This window comes from Podarcis bocagei, assembly GCF_964188305.1.
Source record: "Podarcis bocagei genome assembly, chromosome: 4".
Classification (NCBI taxonomy): domain Eukaryota; kingdom Metazoa; phylum Chordata; class Lepidosauria; order Squamata; family Lacertidae; genus Podarcis; species Podarcis bocagei.
Genome location: NC_138128.1, coordinates 78,421,082 through 78,439,675, shown reverse-complemented (window position 1 = coordinate 78,439,675; position 18,594 = coordinate 78,421,082). Strand labels below are relative to the sequence as shown.

The window sequence follows — 18,594 nt, the reverse complement described above, 5'->3', positions numbered from 1 at the left end:
GATGGCAGTCCTGCATTCAGGACACTCAGTATCTTTGTTATATTGTTCTGTGTATTCCATGTTCCAAAGGTCAATTTTTACGACCGCTGGGTGGCGACCCCACTGAGTGCAGTAATCAAGTCAGGGAAAAAGTGAGGCAGGTTATGTTTAGGGCACCTTTTCTAGCCCCTCCCCCTTTTCGGGGTAAGCAGAGTAGATCCTAAATAGGGCTTCTCAGTCCTGGATACAGCTGCTGAGCTACTCAACTGCCTCATTCCTTGAGTCAGAACAAATGAGTCTGTATCCACTGCCCATGTGCCAGTTCATGACTAGGAGCTTCCAGATTTCACGATCTTTTCCCCGTTACCATGGGGCTTTGGGTTTGGGATGGGTTTTTGGAAAATGCCTGTGCATGAATTTGTTTTATTTGTGTATTTCTTTATTTGTGTAGATCAGTGCATTCAGTGTAGATCGTCTTTGCAGTAAGGTTCTATTCTGATGGCATGAGTGTCACAATGACTGGTAGATTATTATCTGCTGCAGCCTTCATCCGCCTTCACAGCCATTGTAACATACCACTTGCTATCTTCTGCCTGTGCTGCCATTGAGAATTTCTTGAATCATTCTCTGTCTAGCTCCTCCCCCTTGACCTTACCGCCTTGGGTGACCCTACTGGGAGTAGGAGACTCCCGACAGCTTCACTCACAAGGATCATAGGAAGGTGCAAGCCCACTCACCACAACAAGGTGATGATCCAGCGAGTGATCCAGATGCATGCAAATTCCGAAGAGAGATTTTTGCTTAACTGAGCTTCAAGTCAGTGGATAAGATTGGATTTTTGCAAGGCGCAGAACAATGAGAAAAGCTCTCGGATGTCGGGGGAATTAATTGATACACAATACAATTAAGAAAACGGGCCAAGCGAAAGTGTGGATGAGCACACTCAGTGGAGAATAAAGCATTCTGGATATTCTCAAATCCCAACTTTACTTTTGATCTTCCAGGACTGTGTTATGGCTCAAAATTAAAGCCTCATTATACTATTCATCTACTGACTACAGTTCTACATGACTCCTTCATCACATGCTCACACAAGGTAAGAAAAATTGCTCTCCTTAGTTATGTGTTCCCCTTCCCCTTGCCAGAAGTTCAATCAAAGCAAAAGCTCTAGCTAAAGACAGACTTGGAAGTCAGCTCCTGGAGTGACCTTGAACTTCTTGACTCTTCTCATTAAGCAGCTTGGCTCAGAAAGGGCAGACTGACTGAAGCCAGCACAGTGCCCCTTCGTACAATATCCAATTACAGCCGCTTCTCTTTCAGTCTTGCAAACTACTAGATAGCGAGGGGCGGAAGGGTGCCACTCAAAAGCTAAATTTGGCACCTAGGCAGAGACATTATGATCTCCCCGCTGTCTGATTCTTCCTTAGACACATGACATAATGAAGTGGCAAGGTCTGAAATGTCTGACTTGAGTTTCTACCAATTACAGCAGGCTTCCTCTGACATACAGACCCTCGCTGCGGGTGTGACGGTATGATAAACTTGAAACAACCATCTGCATGAAGTCTGAGCCTAAGCATGCACCCCATAATACACTCCATCTGCATGTCAACCTCAGATTAGTTGACCTGCAGAGGTCAAAGTCTGAATTGCTGTCACTGGGTTAAGATATAAAACCTGTCTGCACCAGGTATTCTGCTCATATTTGTATCTCAATGTGCTGCATGCAGCTTCTATGCTTCTGCCACAGGATTTTTTTTCTTAAGTATGAAATTCATCATCTCCTGAAGCATGTAGTAACCTTACTGTGATGTCCCTTAGGTTAGGGTGGCATAACACTATTTCTTGCACTGTCCCCACATCCCAATCATTGCCCCAGCTCCTTCTCCGCTAACTCTCCAGTTCTTCACTATAACTATTTCATCATGCAAGTTATCAATACTTTGAACAGCGGCTTCCATTTCAACCTTGTAGAACATGTTGAAGAAGGAAGAGCGAAATCACAGCTAAGAAGCTCGAATCATACACATGACTGACTTCTTCTTTGGAATATCCAGACTTTAACGTTCAAAAACGTGCATGTTACACTAGGGTAAAGTGTGTATGTAAATGTGTAGCTCAATAAAGCCATAAACAGAAAAGGTTGTGGGTGAGATGTTTTACTGACTCCTTTTTCACTCTGAAGGGACAGCTAAAAAACAGTTGGTCATCCTACCTCAACAGGACGCAGCCTCAGAAAACATATTTGGAACAAATCTAGGGTGATCTATTAGCCTAATTCAGTTCAGGTTCTCTCTTTCAAATCATACAGACTCTACACACACAGCTAAATGGACCTCAGAAATGCCCTTGACAAATTCTTACAAGTAACAAGGGTAAGCTAGTTTTGAAACTCACTGGGAGAAATGGTAACAAAGAGAAGAAATCAGATACCCCTGACCAATTTTTTGGTGAATATAATATGCCACACCTTCAGCAGCAGGTTCCCAGATAGCTTACAAACACAGGAGAAAAATATAAGACCAAAAAAAAATCAATAAAAAGCAGAGGTAGATCAGCAAACTCAAGAGGCTTTTAAGCAGCTACAATATATAAAAAGCTGAGGAGAATTTTTAAGTGCTGGCAACTCACCAAACTAGGCCCTGAGTGAACAACTCCAGAGATTATAGTGATCAGAATCTAGGGGTGTGGATTTAGACCTGTATTTGGCTATACTTGTATGCCAGTATTATGAATGGGGCCTGCAACAGTATTATGGGTGTGCCCCACACAACCCCTGATTCCTGTCACCTCCTTTTCCTCACCTGACACTCCATTTGTGACTCTCTCTTTTGACCCCATTTTTTAAAAAAATACTTTTTATTAAAGATTTCTTAGTTTACAAAAATACGTGCATTGTCTCTTTTTTCAAGTTGCTTTTTCTACAGATCAGTTTCATTGGTTGTGAGACATTAGTGTTGCAAGCAGTATTAGGTTGGGAAGAAAACAGGGGGAAGGGGGGTACATTGCTAGGGTTGGGTGGTAATGCCTGTATTCTTCTACTTAGTGTATGTGTGGGGTTTTATGTCAGCATCACTTGTATGGGCTCTCTTTCTGTTCGTTTGTTATATTTCCTTGGTGGTGGAGGTTGTGGGTGGTCTAGGGTTTGGTTGGTTGAATTTGGTTGGCTTTAGTGAGATTTGTTTTTGTGTGTGTGTGAGGTGTGTGTGTGTTTTTGGATCAGGTTAGCCAGATTGATTTGTATGTTGTTGGCGGATTCTTGTTGTCTTGTTGGGCTGCATATGTGATTAAGGGGAACCATACCGGAGTGAAGGCGTCTTCTTCTATTTGTTCCTGTGTCAATTTCAGTTTATTGGTTAACTTTTCTAGTAAGGCTGTTTCCCATACTGTTTGATACCATTGGTCCATGTTTACTCCTGACAGCTCTCTCCAGTGCCTGGCTATGATGTTTCTGGCTGCTGAGAGTAGGTGGGTTATGAGCTCTTTATAATGTGAATGGGCATTGTTATCTTGGAAGATGTTGAGTAGGGCCAGTTCTGTGGTGACTTCTAATTCCTGCTTAGTGATTTTGTGTATTTCTTATATGACTGATGTCCAGAAAAATTGGATTTGGGGACATTCCCACATGTGCAGGTACGTACGTACCTGTGGAGGTGCAGCCTCTCCAGCATTTTGGTGAGGCTCCTGGGCTTATCAGCGCTAGTTTCTGTGGTGTTAGGTACCATCTGTAAGTGAGTTTCAGGGTGAGTTCTTTTCTTTTAGCTGAGATGGCTTTAAAGGGGGGTTTAGACCATGCCCAATCCACTGGGTGGGGTTAACCTCATAGCCTATGTCGTCCTCCCACTGTTTTTTGATTTTATCGAGGGGTATGTGGGGATTTTGGTGCAGTATTTTGTATATTGTGGATACCATTCCTTTGCCGAGTCCCTTTGCTGTTAGGAGGTTTTCAAATGTTGTCAAGGGCCTGGTTGATGCTTTTACTACTGGATTGTTTAAGAAGGCATGTAATTGGTGGTGCGTTAGCCAGAGTATTTGGGTGTTCCCAAGTTTTTATTGTATTTCTTGTGTCCATGTAGGTTTGTTATTTTGCAGAAGTCTGCTAGGCGGGATATGCCTTTGGCGTGCCATGTTTTTATCTGGAAGTTTTGTGCTGCGTGGTGGAATAGTAGGTGGTGAGCCAGGGGGATTAGTGGGTATGGGGTTGGGGACAGTTTGCCTGTTTCTCCCTTCCATGCTTTAAGCATGGTTTTGACCCCCAATTCTGACCCCATCTTGCTCTTCCTTCCTTCTAGTCCTCTCTCCACCTCATCCGCTTCAGCTGCTCATTCACCTCTTCCCCCCCTCTGCCGCCTTCTACCTCCTGTTTCCCTTCCCCAGCACGAAGAAGCAAGCGCATGAACAATGTTTTCTATGAAAGTGAGCCCTGCTCACACGAGACCAGAGAAAGTCAGGCCTGTTCGCACACAAGTGTCATTGCCTTCTAAGCCTTCAGTTCCCATTTTGCCTACAAAGTTGCTTGCACAGATCACCCAAGTTCAGCATTAGAGGGAGTGACAGAAAAGAACACCATCTGCCTACTCTCAAAATGGCTTCAAAGTTTCTGTGTATGCCAGATACGACCAAACCCTAGTCAACAGGGTTGCAATTATGTGTTTTCCACAACAGGGAAACGTTGAAGTCAGTATCTCTCTCTCAAAAGAAAGCATTCTTTGGAAAGAAGCAGATCTGCTTTTCTCACCAGTGAAAATGCTTCTGTAATTCCCTGCTGTGAAATATTTGCTAGCAGCGGTGCTCTGTCACTACAGAAGATAGGCCGTACTGTATACTGTATGTTGCAAAGGAGATCTTGTTATTTTGGTATATTTTGTATTCTGTCATTCTCCTTGAGTGGTGATTTAGCCTTCCTCCTAAATGTTAGGTTTCCCAAATGCTTTCCCAAAGCCATGCTGTGAGCCTCTTATCGGAACATAGATTTGAGACAAGTTTTCCAGATCTGAAGCCACATCTAGGCCACTCAGCGCAGTGCAGCACAAGCTGTTGATGAAATGCAGCCCTCTCAAGTGAAATATCTACTTTGATATGAATTCCAGAAGAAAGGTGACTAGGGAACTATGACTCTAGGCACTGATCAGAGCCTTGCTATTCCTTTCTACATTCTACAGCGATTCTACTCCTTAAGCTGAAGCACATTAAAAAACGCCTTGCTGGATCCATCCAAAAAGTTTATGGCTTTGGAAGCTCACAAGAAGAACTCAGAGGTGGCCAACGTCTCCTGTGGTTTGCCCCAGCATCTGGTAGTCATAGGTAGAACCTTATATTTCAATTTATCTGTTAATTCATTGTTGAGAACTCACTGCTTGATAAGATACTGGAAAAACCATGATCAGGAAGGACTCTGCTTCCCTCATCAGGACTGTACATTTGTCTACAAAGGCTATTTAGTTCCTCTTGAAGCTACATGGTAGAGAGTAATTAGTTATACATGAGGGAAAGGCTAGTGTATGGCTTAGAGGCCTAGCTGGGAGGATGCTATATTCACTTGACCAGAGCAGTGAGGTGTCAAAATTCTTGCAAACTGAGGCCAACAGAAATTATTGTACTCCAAATAGGTCACTTAATTCTAAGAGTCCATTAACTCCTGCTTAACTAGTGATGAAGAGGGCCATATAGATAGAACGGTAGAGTTTGCCCGAATACTAACTAATAGATTAATTCATTTATGACCCAAGCCATTACAGTAAGGGGAAAATGAAATCTTTTTTTAATGGAGCTGTAAAAGTATTATAGGCACAGCAGATGAAAGGAGTCTCTGTAATAAAATGGGCATTTTGCTAGCAACCAGTGACCTGATTCCTCCATTAAGTCTAACATTAGTTATTACAGAATGACAAGTGTTGGAGCCAAGTCCTGCAGGTTCCTCAGGCTCCAGCTGGCAGAGCAATTAGGTACTTGCTGACCTATCAGAACCTCCCTGCTTGCATTCTCCTCTTGTCAGTTTTACCTATAGCCATCCCAACAGCCTCTCGCACAGAAAATGAAGCACACATGATGTATTAAAATAGCTCCTTTTTTAAACCTTATTTGTTGCTTTTTGGACTGAAGTGCCTGAAAGAAAGTTACAAGATAAAAAAAGAAAATAATAGGAAACATTTAAGGTACAGTGGAACCTCGGTTGTCAAACGTTTCGGAAGTCGAACATTTCAGCTTTCGAACGCCAAGAACCCGAAAGTGAATGCTTCCGTTTTTGAACATGCCTCGGAAGTTGAATGGCTTCCAAGGTGCGTTTTTCCATTTTTTCAATAGATTTTGCCAACCAGCAATTGCGCTTCAGTTGTCGAACGTTTCGGAAGTCGTACGGTCTTCCAGAACCGATTACGTTCAACAACTGAGATTCCACTGTATACACACACACAGACCAGAAATAAAACAAGGCCTAAAGTGCTAATCCAAATTGTATATATTTCTCTCTCTCTCTCTCTCTCTCTCTCTCTCTCTCTCTCTCTCTCTCTCTCTCTCTCTCTCTTCTCTCTCTCTCTCTCTGTGTGTGTGTGTGTGTGTGTGTGTGTGTGTGTGTGTGTGTTTGGAGCAAATCCTCCCCATCTCACTTAAAGGATGAGCACAACAAGAGGCTGCATATGACTAGATACTCTCCAAATTAAGGCTCAAACTTCTGGATAAATAAAACGTTTTTACCTGTCACCTAAAAGCAATTGATGGCACCAGACATTCTTCCATGGAGACAATGTTCCACAGATGGGGAGCTGAAAAGGCCAGATTTTTTTGTCATCACCTCTCACACCTCCCAGAGAGAGCACATGGAGAGGGGTCCATGCAGTCATACTAAGATTGGCGATGCTCGGATTGTGTTGCCCCAGTCAGCTACTGAAATCTGAGCTGCAGTTTCCAGCCATCTTCAGAAATTCATTGAGGTAATCTAACCTGGAGGTTTTCTGTCAGCCACAACTGTACTTTACACTGTTCTGTTTGTGCAAAGTCATGCTTATGTATTTACCACACATATCAGGGTAGTTGAATTGTCTGTGTGGACTTTTGAGAGAGCTATTGTGTTGTATGTGTAATTCTTCATTAAGCCAGATATCTGTATTGTCTGGAAGTAAGGAGAATTTCCCCAAATATAATGTGTGGCAAAATGTACCCACACATGAACAAAAATATTACATGTACACTCTGTAATGCTGCTACACTACACAAATGTCTATAACATACCCTCCAACATTTCTCTGGTGAAAACATCCCATTCCATAATAATATCCCATTCCATAATAATAACTCTACTGTTTATACCCCACACATCATACTGGGTTGCCCCAGACACTCTGGGCAGCTTCCAACGTAAGTAAAAGCATAATAAAACATTAAACATTAAGATATCTTCCCTATAAAGGATTGCCTTCAGATGGCTCAGGGTCGGATAACTCCATACCCTCCAACGAAAATAGGGATGCCCAAAGGAAAAGTGGAACATTCCAGGATCACAGAAATAGGGACGGCTTCTCTAAATCAGGAACATCCCTGGAAAATAGGGACACTTGGGCCAAAAGTTCCTGTTTCGATTAATTGATAGTGTAGTAGTGCATATTGAAGGGAAACAGGTGCTACTATCCATAGCAAGTACAAAAAAGTTTTTCCATATTTTTATGAAGGTGAAACCGTATGACTAAACTTAAGCCAGACAGGCCTGCCTTTAGTTTAAAAAGGGGGTGTTGAAGGGAAATCTTACTTGGTTTTCCACACATGGTTAGTAGACTCCCCCCCTCAATGGCAGACGAGATCAACTGTGAAATGTCATACACTGTGGAAAAACAACTTGGTTGGTATTCAACCAAGTTTTATCCAGAGCAGTCTTATTGAAATTAACGGAAATTAGTCATGCTCATTGATTTCTTTTCTTTTCTTTTGTTTATACTTTTCAAGTATGTACAGTTCATTGGTTTTATAATCAATTTAACATTTCAAAGTTTGACTTCCCCCTCTTTCTGCAGTTCCTTAAATTTATTTTTTAATATCTGCAGGTTTTTTAGTAACTGCAGGTTATTATAATAAACCTGCTAATGTTTTTATCTGTTTGCAATTTATCTGTAAATATTCAATAAACCATTTCCATTCTTTTATAAATGGTTTGTTATCTTGATTTCTTATTCTTCTGGTAAGTTTCACCATTTCTGCATATTCCATAAGTTTTTGTATCCATTCTTCCTTTGCTGGGACTTCTGCTTCTTTCCACTTTTGGGCAAGTAGCATTCTTGCTGCTGTAGTAGCATATGCAAATAAATTTCTATACAATTTAGGTAGTTCTGTCCCTATAAGTCCTAAAGCAAAGCTTCTGGTTGTTGTTTTTTACAAAAGTTATTTTGAACATCCTTTTCAATTCACTGTATAGCATTTCATTGTATATCATTAACTGAAATCAATAAACATGTATAATGAACAGGATATACAGTATTTTTCCATGTATAAGAAGCCCCCATGTACAGTGGTGCCTCGCAAGACGAAATTAATCCGTTCCGCGAGTCTCTTCGTCTTGCGGTTTTTTCGTCTTGCGAAGCACGGCTATTAGCGGCTTAGCGGCTATTAACGGCTTAGCAGCTTAGCGGCTATTAACGGCTTAGCGGCTTAAAGAAAAAGGAAACAAACTCGCAAGAACTCGCAAGACGTTTCATCTTGCAAAGCAAGCCCATAGGGAAATTTGTCTTGCGGAACGACTCAAAAAAACGGAAAACTCTTTCGTCTTGCGCGTTTTTCGTCTTGCGAGGCATTCGTCTTGCGAGGTACCACTGTATAAGACCACCCCTATTTTTTAAAACCCAAAATTAAGAAAATGCACTATGCGCTATCCGTGTATAAGACAACCCCTTATTTTAAACTTCAAAAATTTAGGAAAAAATATAGTCTTATACACGGAAAAATACGGTACATGTTCACTAATTTCAAGAGGTCTGCACTGAGTAAAACTTCACTGAATATCAGGTAGTGGGGTAAACATCAAGAAAGAAGTATTTTTTGTACCTTGTTTGTGAGTTGTTTGGACACAACTGCTGGACCTCTGTTGGCTAGCAAACAACCCTATGCATGTTTACACAACAGTAAGTATTCAATGAGGCTTACTCCATTGTATAGGCCATAGGGGATTGCACTATGTTGCAGGAAATGTTTGGACTGTCATCAACCACACTTTCTGGATAGTTCTGGTTGACATAATCAGGATCCCACGGTTAAGGGATACACAAGCTTCCTGACCTCAGAACCCAACCCAGGCCATCAACATTTTTCCCACCAGTTACCAGTAAGAATATTTTCTCCTGTAAGGGTTGAGTATCTACTGCAGCATTGCCTGGCAACCACAACAGAGAGCCCCTGTGTTCCAGCTGGGTGGAGTTAAGTCTCCAAAGGTGTTGATGAGATTATTCACATTTTATTGAAGTAGATTAAAGGCAACCCATGGAGATGAGATCCTTTTATCAAAGCTGCAGAGCTGCGGAGATGAGAAAAGTAACTGAAAATAAATTCTGACAATGTTTGTTCTGTTTGTCTAAGAAATAAGCCCAAACCCCCAAAGCACAGAAAAATTAATTATTACCGTACCTTTGATGGAAAGAAGACCGATGCTGGGGGCTTCCGACGGCAAGCAAACACCTCCGAGGAGCAGGAACATTGATGAAAAACGATTTCCATGGTTTCACTGGTAAGAGGTTAATTCAATGTCAATTTATCTAATGCTGATGAAAGGCTGGTGTCAACCAGAGTTATGATGATAAAAAGCTCAGCAATACTTACAATACCCCAGGGTCACCATGCAAAGGGGTAATTTACAGGCATCCAACAAGTCACAAGATATAATCAGGGGGAGGGACAATGGCACAAGCGAGAGCTGGTGAGAACAGGAGTTGGGGTATGCAACTGATCTCAAGTTAGCTTTCTAAAAATGGAGCTGAATAGGCACTCAAAAGCCATTCTGTGGCAGTCAAACAGTGACTGTGGTGGTGCTTACTAGCCTGGCTCTATGATGGGTGGTATGTATGTGAAGTCCTATGTACTAGAAAAGCAGGAAGCTACCTTACACCAAGTCAGACCATTGGTTGGTTTAGCTCAGGATTGCCTATACCAGCCTTCCACAGCTTGAGACCTTCCAGACGTTTCGGATTACAACTCCCATTATCCCCAGTTAGCATGGTGTGTATTTAGGAATTATATAGGAGTTGCAATTGAAAAGGAGAGCAATAAGCTGAAGACTGGCAGGCGGTGGTTCTCCAGGGTTTCAGAACTGGCTTTCCCCCAGCCCTTTTGGAGACAGGTGCCAGGGATTAAATCTGGGACCTACTGCATACAAAGCATGTGTACTACAACAAAGCCTTCAGAGTCTGTCCAAAAGGATCTTCCTTTGTGGCCCCTATTGGTGAGCTAGTGTTGACCATCAGTGGAAGAGTAACTCATGGCAGAGGAGGTTCACTAAACTCCTTTCCAGCCTTTCCAGTACTGGAAATGGTGCTCTTTGGGCATGCTTTTGTTGAACCTTCTCCAACTTGGCACCCCCACCAGATGTTTTGGACTAAAACTCCTGAACCATACGCTCGACAGTATGCCATGCTGCTTGGGGCTGTCCTGAGAAATAGTCTCTGGTATGATTTGGAGAAAATTAAGCCTAACCCCGAAGGGACGCGGGTGGCGCTGTGGTCTAAACCACAGAGCCTAGGGCTTGTCGATCAGAAGGTCGGCAGTTCGAATTCCCGCAACAGGGTGAACTCCCGTTGCTCGGTCCCTGCTCCTGCCAACCTAGCAGTTCGAAAGCACATCAAAGTGCAAGTAGATAAATAGGTACCGCTCTGGCGGGAAGGTAAACGGCGTTTCCGTGCGCTGCTCTGGTTCGCCAGAAGCGGCTTAGTCATGCTGGCCACATGACCCAGAAGCTGTACTCCGGCTCCCTCGGCTAATAAAGCGAGATGAGTGCCGCAACCCCAGAGTCGGCCACGACTGGACCTAATGGTCAGGGGTCCCTTTCCCTTTCCCTTTAAGCCTAACCCCGGCTAATGCTTCATTGCATGAGAGGTGGTCCCTGTTGTTTTGAAAGAGGCAGTGGTGTGGTTGTTCCCAGAGAAATTAGCTCTGGACCCTTTAGACTCAAGCAACCATCAATCCCTATCAAATATACCCCTTTGAGGAAAGGAGAGGGTTGTGGTAGGGCCACTACAATCATTCTTGGATGACACAGATTATTTAGATTCATTCCAATGTGGCCTCAGGCCTGATGGATGATATTTGCAGAGACTGGTACAGAAGGAGTGTGACTTTGCTCCGGTTTCTTATCTCCTGTTGACTTTTGATACCATCAGCCATGGTACCCTCCTGGACTGGCTCTGGTTAAAAAAGGCAGCCTAGTTCTTGTTGAATGGTATGCAAGTAGCACTTGCCTTACGAATCTCTTCCTTGCTGGTTCCATGTCGACATCCATTTCTCACGCCCTCCATGGAGAAATCCATCTTTCCAGGAAAAAAACACGGCTGCATTTTTTCCTGCAGGTCAGCTCAGCAGGCTGATGCAGTAATCTTCAAGCTCCACAGGAACGAGCAGAAGTTATGACGAGCGCCGGAGGCAGAAGCAAACATTTGGTCATATTCAGCCTTGCATATATCAGAAAACTGCCAGACATTCATGCAACGCTAAGAACACTGTCCTAGTTTGGGGAGAGAATAGGCTATTTGGAATGTGGAATAAAGAGGATTGATTTTTCTCTCTCAAGACTGTCAGCACTTTTCTAAAGAAGCGCAACGTCGGGTAGCTTCAGATGGAAGCACTTTAAAAGGTATTTATCAAAATGTATTATACAGGGTGGAATTATTGACTGAATTCTGTTCTGTGCAAAATGTAAACAAACAAAGCAAACCAAAAGAGAGACTTACATAGTTTATGGCCTCAAAGACTGGTGGTGCAATTATCTCATTCAGCCCAAAGCACAATAAAACACTGCTTTCAACAGGTGAGAGCTCTTAAGATGCTTCCAGGCATCAAAACGTGGGCTGATACTTGTAGCCTTTATGTTCTAGCAGAGGATGGAGTTGCTTTTCATCCTGACGACTGCAATTCTATTGATTAACATGTAGAGAGGGTTAGGCAAAAATTACTGCGCTTAAACAGCAAAAATCCTTTGGAAATTACATATATGTGAAAGTTTTCTGCATTCGCTAACCAGTGAAAAAGTCCAGGTCATACAATTTATATGCTATGGAAAGCACACCTTTGATTAATTTAAAAATAAAAATCTACCTGGGGGAATAGGTCCCTCTGGTCCAGAAGCCCCACCCCTGAATCAGAAAGGTTATTTGGTTCCCGATTCATACATTATGGGTTGGCTATAGATCAGTGGTTCCCAACCTTTTTTTGGCCATGTCCCATCTAAGCATCTCTAAAATCCCGGTGACATAAAATTCTTATTATTCCAAAAGTGAACTCCGATTCACGCAGAGGAAGCCTAAAAGGCCACTCACTGTTAATAACTCATTCTCAAATTGCCTGCCTGAGGGGCGTGTGCCCTACATTGGGAACCATAGATCTAGATGTACAGAGTAATCGTATGCATATCTACCCAGAAGAACAGGGTACAAGGACACAATCTCTGCCAACCAATTTGTTGTCATTTTGTTTACCCATCAGTTTCTGTTGCACTCACTCCCTGTATATTTTAAAACACTGGATAGTAAGGATTCAAAAAACAAACAAACAAACAAACAAACGAGGAGCTTTGCAGAAGGTTCCTTGCTTGTAAGGTCATCCTCTACAAGTTGGAGAGTGACAAAAATGAGCTACCATGTTCATCTCTAGATACCCATACCCAAATGTGGAGTTAACCTTTACGTGTAACTGTAGCCATCTTCAGGCACTGCTACAAAGTCAACTTTATTTCAGTGAAAACTAAGTTGAGACATGACTATCTTTCCCCACTGGTTTAAGTAGGATCAATATGCTATGTACAGGGACGTGGATGGAGCTGTGGGTTAAACCACAGAACCTAGGACTTGCTGATCAGAAGGTCGGCGGTTCGAATCCCCGACGGGGTGAGCTCCCGTTGCTCGGTCCCTGTTCCTGCCAACCTAGCAGTTCAAAAGCACGTCAAAGTGCAAGTAGATAAATAGGGACCGCTCCGGCGGGAAGGTAAACAGCATTTCCGTGTGCTGCTCTGGTTCGCCAGAAGTGGCTTAGTCATGCTGGCCACATGACCTGGAAGCTGTCTGCGGACAAACGCCGGCTCCCTCGGCCTATAGAGTGAGATGAGTGCGCAACCCCAGAGTCGGTCACGACTGGACCTTATGGTCAGGGGTCCCTTTACCTATATGCTATGTATTATTATTGTTTTGTATTTTACTTTTGTTGTAAGTTGCTTTCAGACTTCTTCGACTGGGGAAAGCAATGAATAAATTAAGTCTGGATTCAACTCCATAGGCTGGATCCACTGTGCTAGCAGAAGCCAATACAATGTCTCCTGCTAGCACAATGGGGCTCCCCCACCCCCTTCTTGTCCCATATCTGCTCTGAAGGGTGGGGAAGAGAGCGGAAAGCACTCCCTTTGGCAAGCAGAAATGCTTGTGCTCCTCATCTTAGCACAATGTATCCCCCTATGAGTCTATCCTTATTTGTACAACACCTTCATACAAGTTCCTTACTCACCTGTAAAACAGGGAAACTGTGCAATTCAGTGGTAACGTATATGCTGTTTGCATATATATGTTCAATCTGCAGCTTCTCTGGGAACTGGGAAAGAGCAACTTGGTTGTAGAACATACAGTGGGGTGGGGTAGAAGAAGCTGGCCCCGAAGTTTGCAATTTACAGCAGTCTTATATTGGACTGCAGAAGGATTTATGAAGATTTTACTGGGTTGGCATCTATTCAAAGTGAGGAGAAACCCTCCCAGCCCCGCAGTATTCAGCCCTCTCCCCATGTCTTTTCTTCCCATAGCTATGAATTATAAATGCAACCAGCTGGAAATATGAGGCCTATGAATGATATACATTAATAAACATTCTGTTTCTAATTACAAACATACTTTACCTGGGTTATCAATCACTCTCCTCCCGCCACAAGAATGACAGTTTCTTTCAGCTGAAGAGTTGTGGCTGAGCTAATTTGCTGCTGCTCACTGTCAAATAGATTGTGAGTGGGGGGGGGGGAGAAAAACCAGAATACAGTTAAGTGTTTAATTTGTGATCCTCCCAACAGTGAGAACAGGAGACGTGAGGGGTAGACTGCAGCAACCGCATTTGTCAAGGACCCAATCATTGCACAAAGAAACTGTTTTTAACGCAGGCAGGAGTTTCACACACCTTTTTAGAATTCACTTTTCCCCCATTAGCTTGCATCACAGTGCCCTCTGCTGCACAACAGCCAAAGCAAAGCATTTCTCTTTCTCCCATAACCTCTGATTTAAAACAACAAGTGGGGAAGACAGAAAGAACAGGCCTGCCCACTGACACTACGAAAGCAGTTATACAGTTTCTGGGAGGTGCCGAAACTCATGTGGCAATTTTACCCTGCTCCTTGTCATGCCCAAGTTCTCTGTGTGTGAAACAGAAGCTAGATTGTGCTTCCTCTGGTAACTGTTCAGATTTTCCTCTCAGGGGCTATTCCACACAAATTGCAAAAACTGAGTACAGTGGTACCTCGGTTTACATACGCTTCAGGTTACAGACTCCGCTAACCCAGAAATAGTGCTTCAGGTTAAGAACTTTGCTTCAGGATGAGAACAGAAATGTGCTCCGGTGGTGTGGCGGCAGCAGGAGGCCCCATTAGCTAAAGTGGTGCTTCAGGTTAAGAACAGTTTCAGGTTAAAAACGGACCTCCGGAATGAATTAGGTACTTAACCTGAGGTACCACTGTAGTAAGATCACCTTGTGAGGACTACGTAGTCAAAAAATGTATGCTATTCAGAAGCACCGGCACTGGAGACCATCGCAGGGCTGTGAAGAAGAAAGGCCACATTAACAAAAACAGCATGGTGAAACATCATCCCCTTCTAAATCATCTATTACCTTCTCTTGCCTCACACTCCCTTTTCCACTCTTGATTTGGAGAAAAGCAGGTGCTTCCTGGCTTGAGGCACATCTGACAACAGCACAGCCTGCTCTTTCCTGTTTAAAAAGTAGTAGTAATTGGAGCTCAATTGAACTAAGTTACTTGGCTTGGCCAGAGGGACTAAATACTAGGCGCTTTGATTAAAGACTGGGTGAAGGAGGAAGAGCTTCCTCTTGAACTGAGGTGGATTGAGTGCCAGGGGGTGATGTCTGGTTTGATTATTTAGTTTGACTCAGGTTGCCATAGTAGATCTTTCCCTTTCTTCCTCTCCTGCAATCAATTTGTAACATTTGAATAAGGGTAACCAATGTGGTGCCTTTCCAGATGTTGTTGTACTACAGTTCCCATTAGCCCCTGCCATTATGTTCAATGGTCATGCATAATGGGAGTTGTACCACGTGGGCTATGGCTGCATTAGAGCTCAGACTTCTTAGGAGCCAGCATGGTGTAGTGGTTAAGAGTGGTAGTCTCGTAATCTGGGGAACCAGGTTCGCGTCTCCGCTCCTCCACATGCAGCTGCTGGGTGACCTTGGGCCAGTCACACTTCTTTGAAGTCTCTCAGCCCCACTCACCTCACAGAGTGTTTGTTGTGGGGGAGGAAGGGAAAGGAGAATGTTAGCCGCTTTGAGACTCCTTAGGGTAGTGATAAAGCGGGATATCAAATCCAAACTCTTCTTCTTCTTCTTCTTCTTCTTCTTCTTCTTCTTCTTCTTCTTCTTCTTCTTCTTCTTAGGGCTAGCTCAGAAACGGCATGGGCCCACTTGCTTTGTGAAGACACAAGCAGGAAACAGGAAGCAAGCAGCCAAAGCACTTCATATACAATTGTTTTACTCAGCACAAGTCTTAGACATCTTCCTCAGAATTCTATTTGTGGAGAGTTGGTACTTTGCCTCGTTTGTTGCACAAATCTCAGCCTTGACTTCAATCCTTACCTCTAGGCGATTTAGTATACAGTAACCCCCTAACTTATGTGCATTTAACTTGTGTGCATTTAGCTTTATTTGCTTGACCTTTTTCTTTTAAAATTAAGAAGTGGACGGGTGTCAAGGAAATAGACTTTGGCAATCCCAACTGCCATTGCACCCCATTTGTTTTGACTATATGCGATTTTGGCTTTAGGAGCAATCCACGGAACGTAACCCCCACATAAACTGAGGGCTTACTGCAATCCATTATGGGCTGGGGTAGACCAGTTCCTCTCCTCAAGCTGCCTCTTCCATTGGGTGCAGTGAATCATAGAATCATAGAATCATAGAGTTGGAAGAGACCACAAGGGCCATCGAGTCCAACCCCCTGCCAAGCAGGAAACACCATCAGAGCACTCCTGACATATGGTTGTCAAGCCTCTGCTTAAAGACCTCCAAAGAAGGAGACTCCACCACACTCCTTGGCAGTGGTTTGATTGCTGGGCCTGGACATGGGAAATTCTGCTTTAAATCCTTTATATGTGTTCAGTAGTGGTCCTTGCCCAAGTGACTATCTGCCTAATGTATCTTACAGACGAAGAGTACCAGTTCGGAAGAGGACATCCCATGTAGTACAGTAGACAGGATGCTGGGAGTTAGGACTAGAGAGAGCTGGGTACCTTTGAACTCGCTCACATTGGCCAGTCACTTTATGAAGGTGTTAAGAGGATTCAGCAGAGAAAACACCACATCATTGGAAATCGTATGGCCTACAAATGTGGTAAGGGTGGATACAAAAATAAGTGTTTACACAGAGCTAGGTGCTAAAGAAACACATGCTGAAATCACAGTAGGCCTGACATTGTTTTTTATGAAAGACAAGGAGTGAGTGCAGTGCATACTACATTTCAAGAACCTGTAAGTCAAGTCCCATCAAATGACTGTGTTAGCTTCAAAGTGTGTATCTGGATTGCAGTGTTTTATATCCAATGAAATCTAAGTTCCCACATGAAATCCTTACTTTCAGAGCAGCAATCTGCAGAAACATTTAGAGACTGCACAAACTGATGCAATATTAAAAAGCAGGAAAATACATTAGCTAGAATACTTGTCCCCTCCAACTATTAATATTTTACATGTTCAACTATTATATAGACATTTTCTTCTGAGGAGGACAGCGAGATAGCACCAAATAAAAATAAGGATTAATACCGAATGAGCAAAAAGATTGTTTTAAAAAGATTGTTGCACAGTGGTGTACTAGTAAATTTAGAAATAAGAGAGCACATCATGGCAGACCCAAAGCCATTACCCCCAAGGAGTCTTAAAATGTAAGCAGCTGTGCAGTCTTACACACCCAATCCAAAAAGCAACAGGACACGTAGTAATACTCAGTTTATTAAAATTAGCATGACTGAATTCCTATGCATAGCTTGGGAGTAAGTTCGACTGAATGCAGTTGCATTAACTTTTGACTGGACGTGTTCAAAACATTTTTGTAGGACCCATTGTTGTCACTACTCCATTATTTCCATTATTCTGTTCATCTAAAATTACATTGGATTTCAGATGAGCCAACGGATTGTGATTTGTTCAGAGTTCTGTTGACATCACTAGGCGGCAGAATGCTCATTTTAAAATTAAGATCCGGGGGGGCCACCAGGTGGCGCGTTGGAAGATGGCCGACAATAACATCTCTCTGACCCATACGAGGTACTAAAGGGCTGCTATGGGAAGTATGCAGTCTTCCTAATCCCCCCAGGATGCGGGGGGAAACTGTCCTGCCAGCGGTGTTCACAATGCACCCCCTGAAACGAGTGACGGGGGTGCTGAACACTTGGCACAGGCCCTCGGTGAAGTCAGATCTTCCTGACGCCGATTCCAATCAGCGCGTGCTGGTTGCTGCAGCTTGGAATTATAATTGGAAACATACGTTTGGAAATGAAGCAGAAAGCACATACATCAAGTAAAGCTTGACTGATAAGACTGCTGATTAATGGATCTCTGCGACCAGGAGTGACGGACGGATAAGTAAATCTTCTGATGAATTACCATAAGGAGACTGTATGTTTGGAACGAAGGGGGGGGGGTGGAGGAAAAAACTCTTTTTTTCTGCACGATGTGACATTAATAACCCTTCACCCCAGATAGAAACAAGATGGTCGCGTTTCTATGAATCACAGGCAGGATTTTAAGAACTATGTGGGACGGAGTATAACAGGAAAGAAGACTGGAGAACGGTGAGAAAAGAGGAAATTTTTTATGACGCAGTTAAAAAATGGCATCTCGCCATGACAGGTCTGCCGGAGGAAGAAGGACTGTGGGAAGAGAATCAGGATTGTTTGATGAGAAGGAATGTTGGAGTGTAAGTTTGACCTGACAGAACCCCCAGACTCATTTGATTTATTCGGTAAGCCTGAGAAAAATAAAGGACAGATCGGAGATTAATTTTGTTTATGGAAGCGTTGTACGGAGGCTGTCCCGGATCGATATGATTTTGGGAAGAGTACAAAATCCACATAGAATGCCAGCTTTCAACCTGCTTGTAAAAATCATCAGAGATCGCAAAGAAAGGAATTTATGATAACAACAAGAAGAGAAAGGAAGTAATAAAGGACTATCCGGATCAAA

General features: G+C 43.1%; 1 long non-coding RNA gene across 1 annotated transcript; it reads left to right on the top strand.

Annotated features, from left to right (window-relative positions):
• The first annotated feature begins 509 nt into the window (after positions 1-509).
• On the top strand, positions 510-11,760 carry LOC308585342. Its single transcript, XR_014007304.1, has 3 exons — positions 510-1,075; positions 9,535-9,682; positions 11,514-11,760. It is a non-coding gene; the product is annotated as an uncharacterized lncRNA (long non-coding RNA).
• The last annotated feature ends 6,834 nt before the right edge of the window (positions 11,761-18,594 follow it).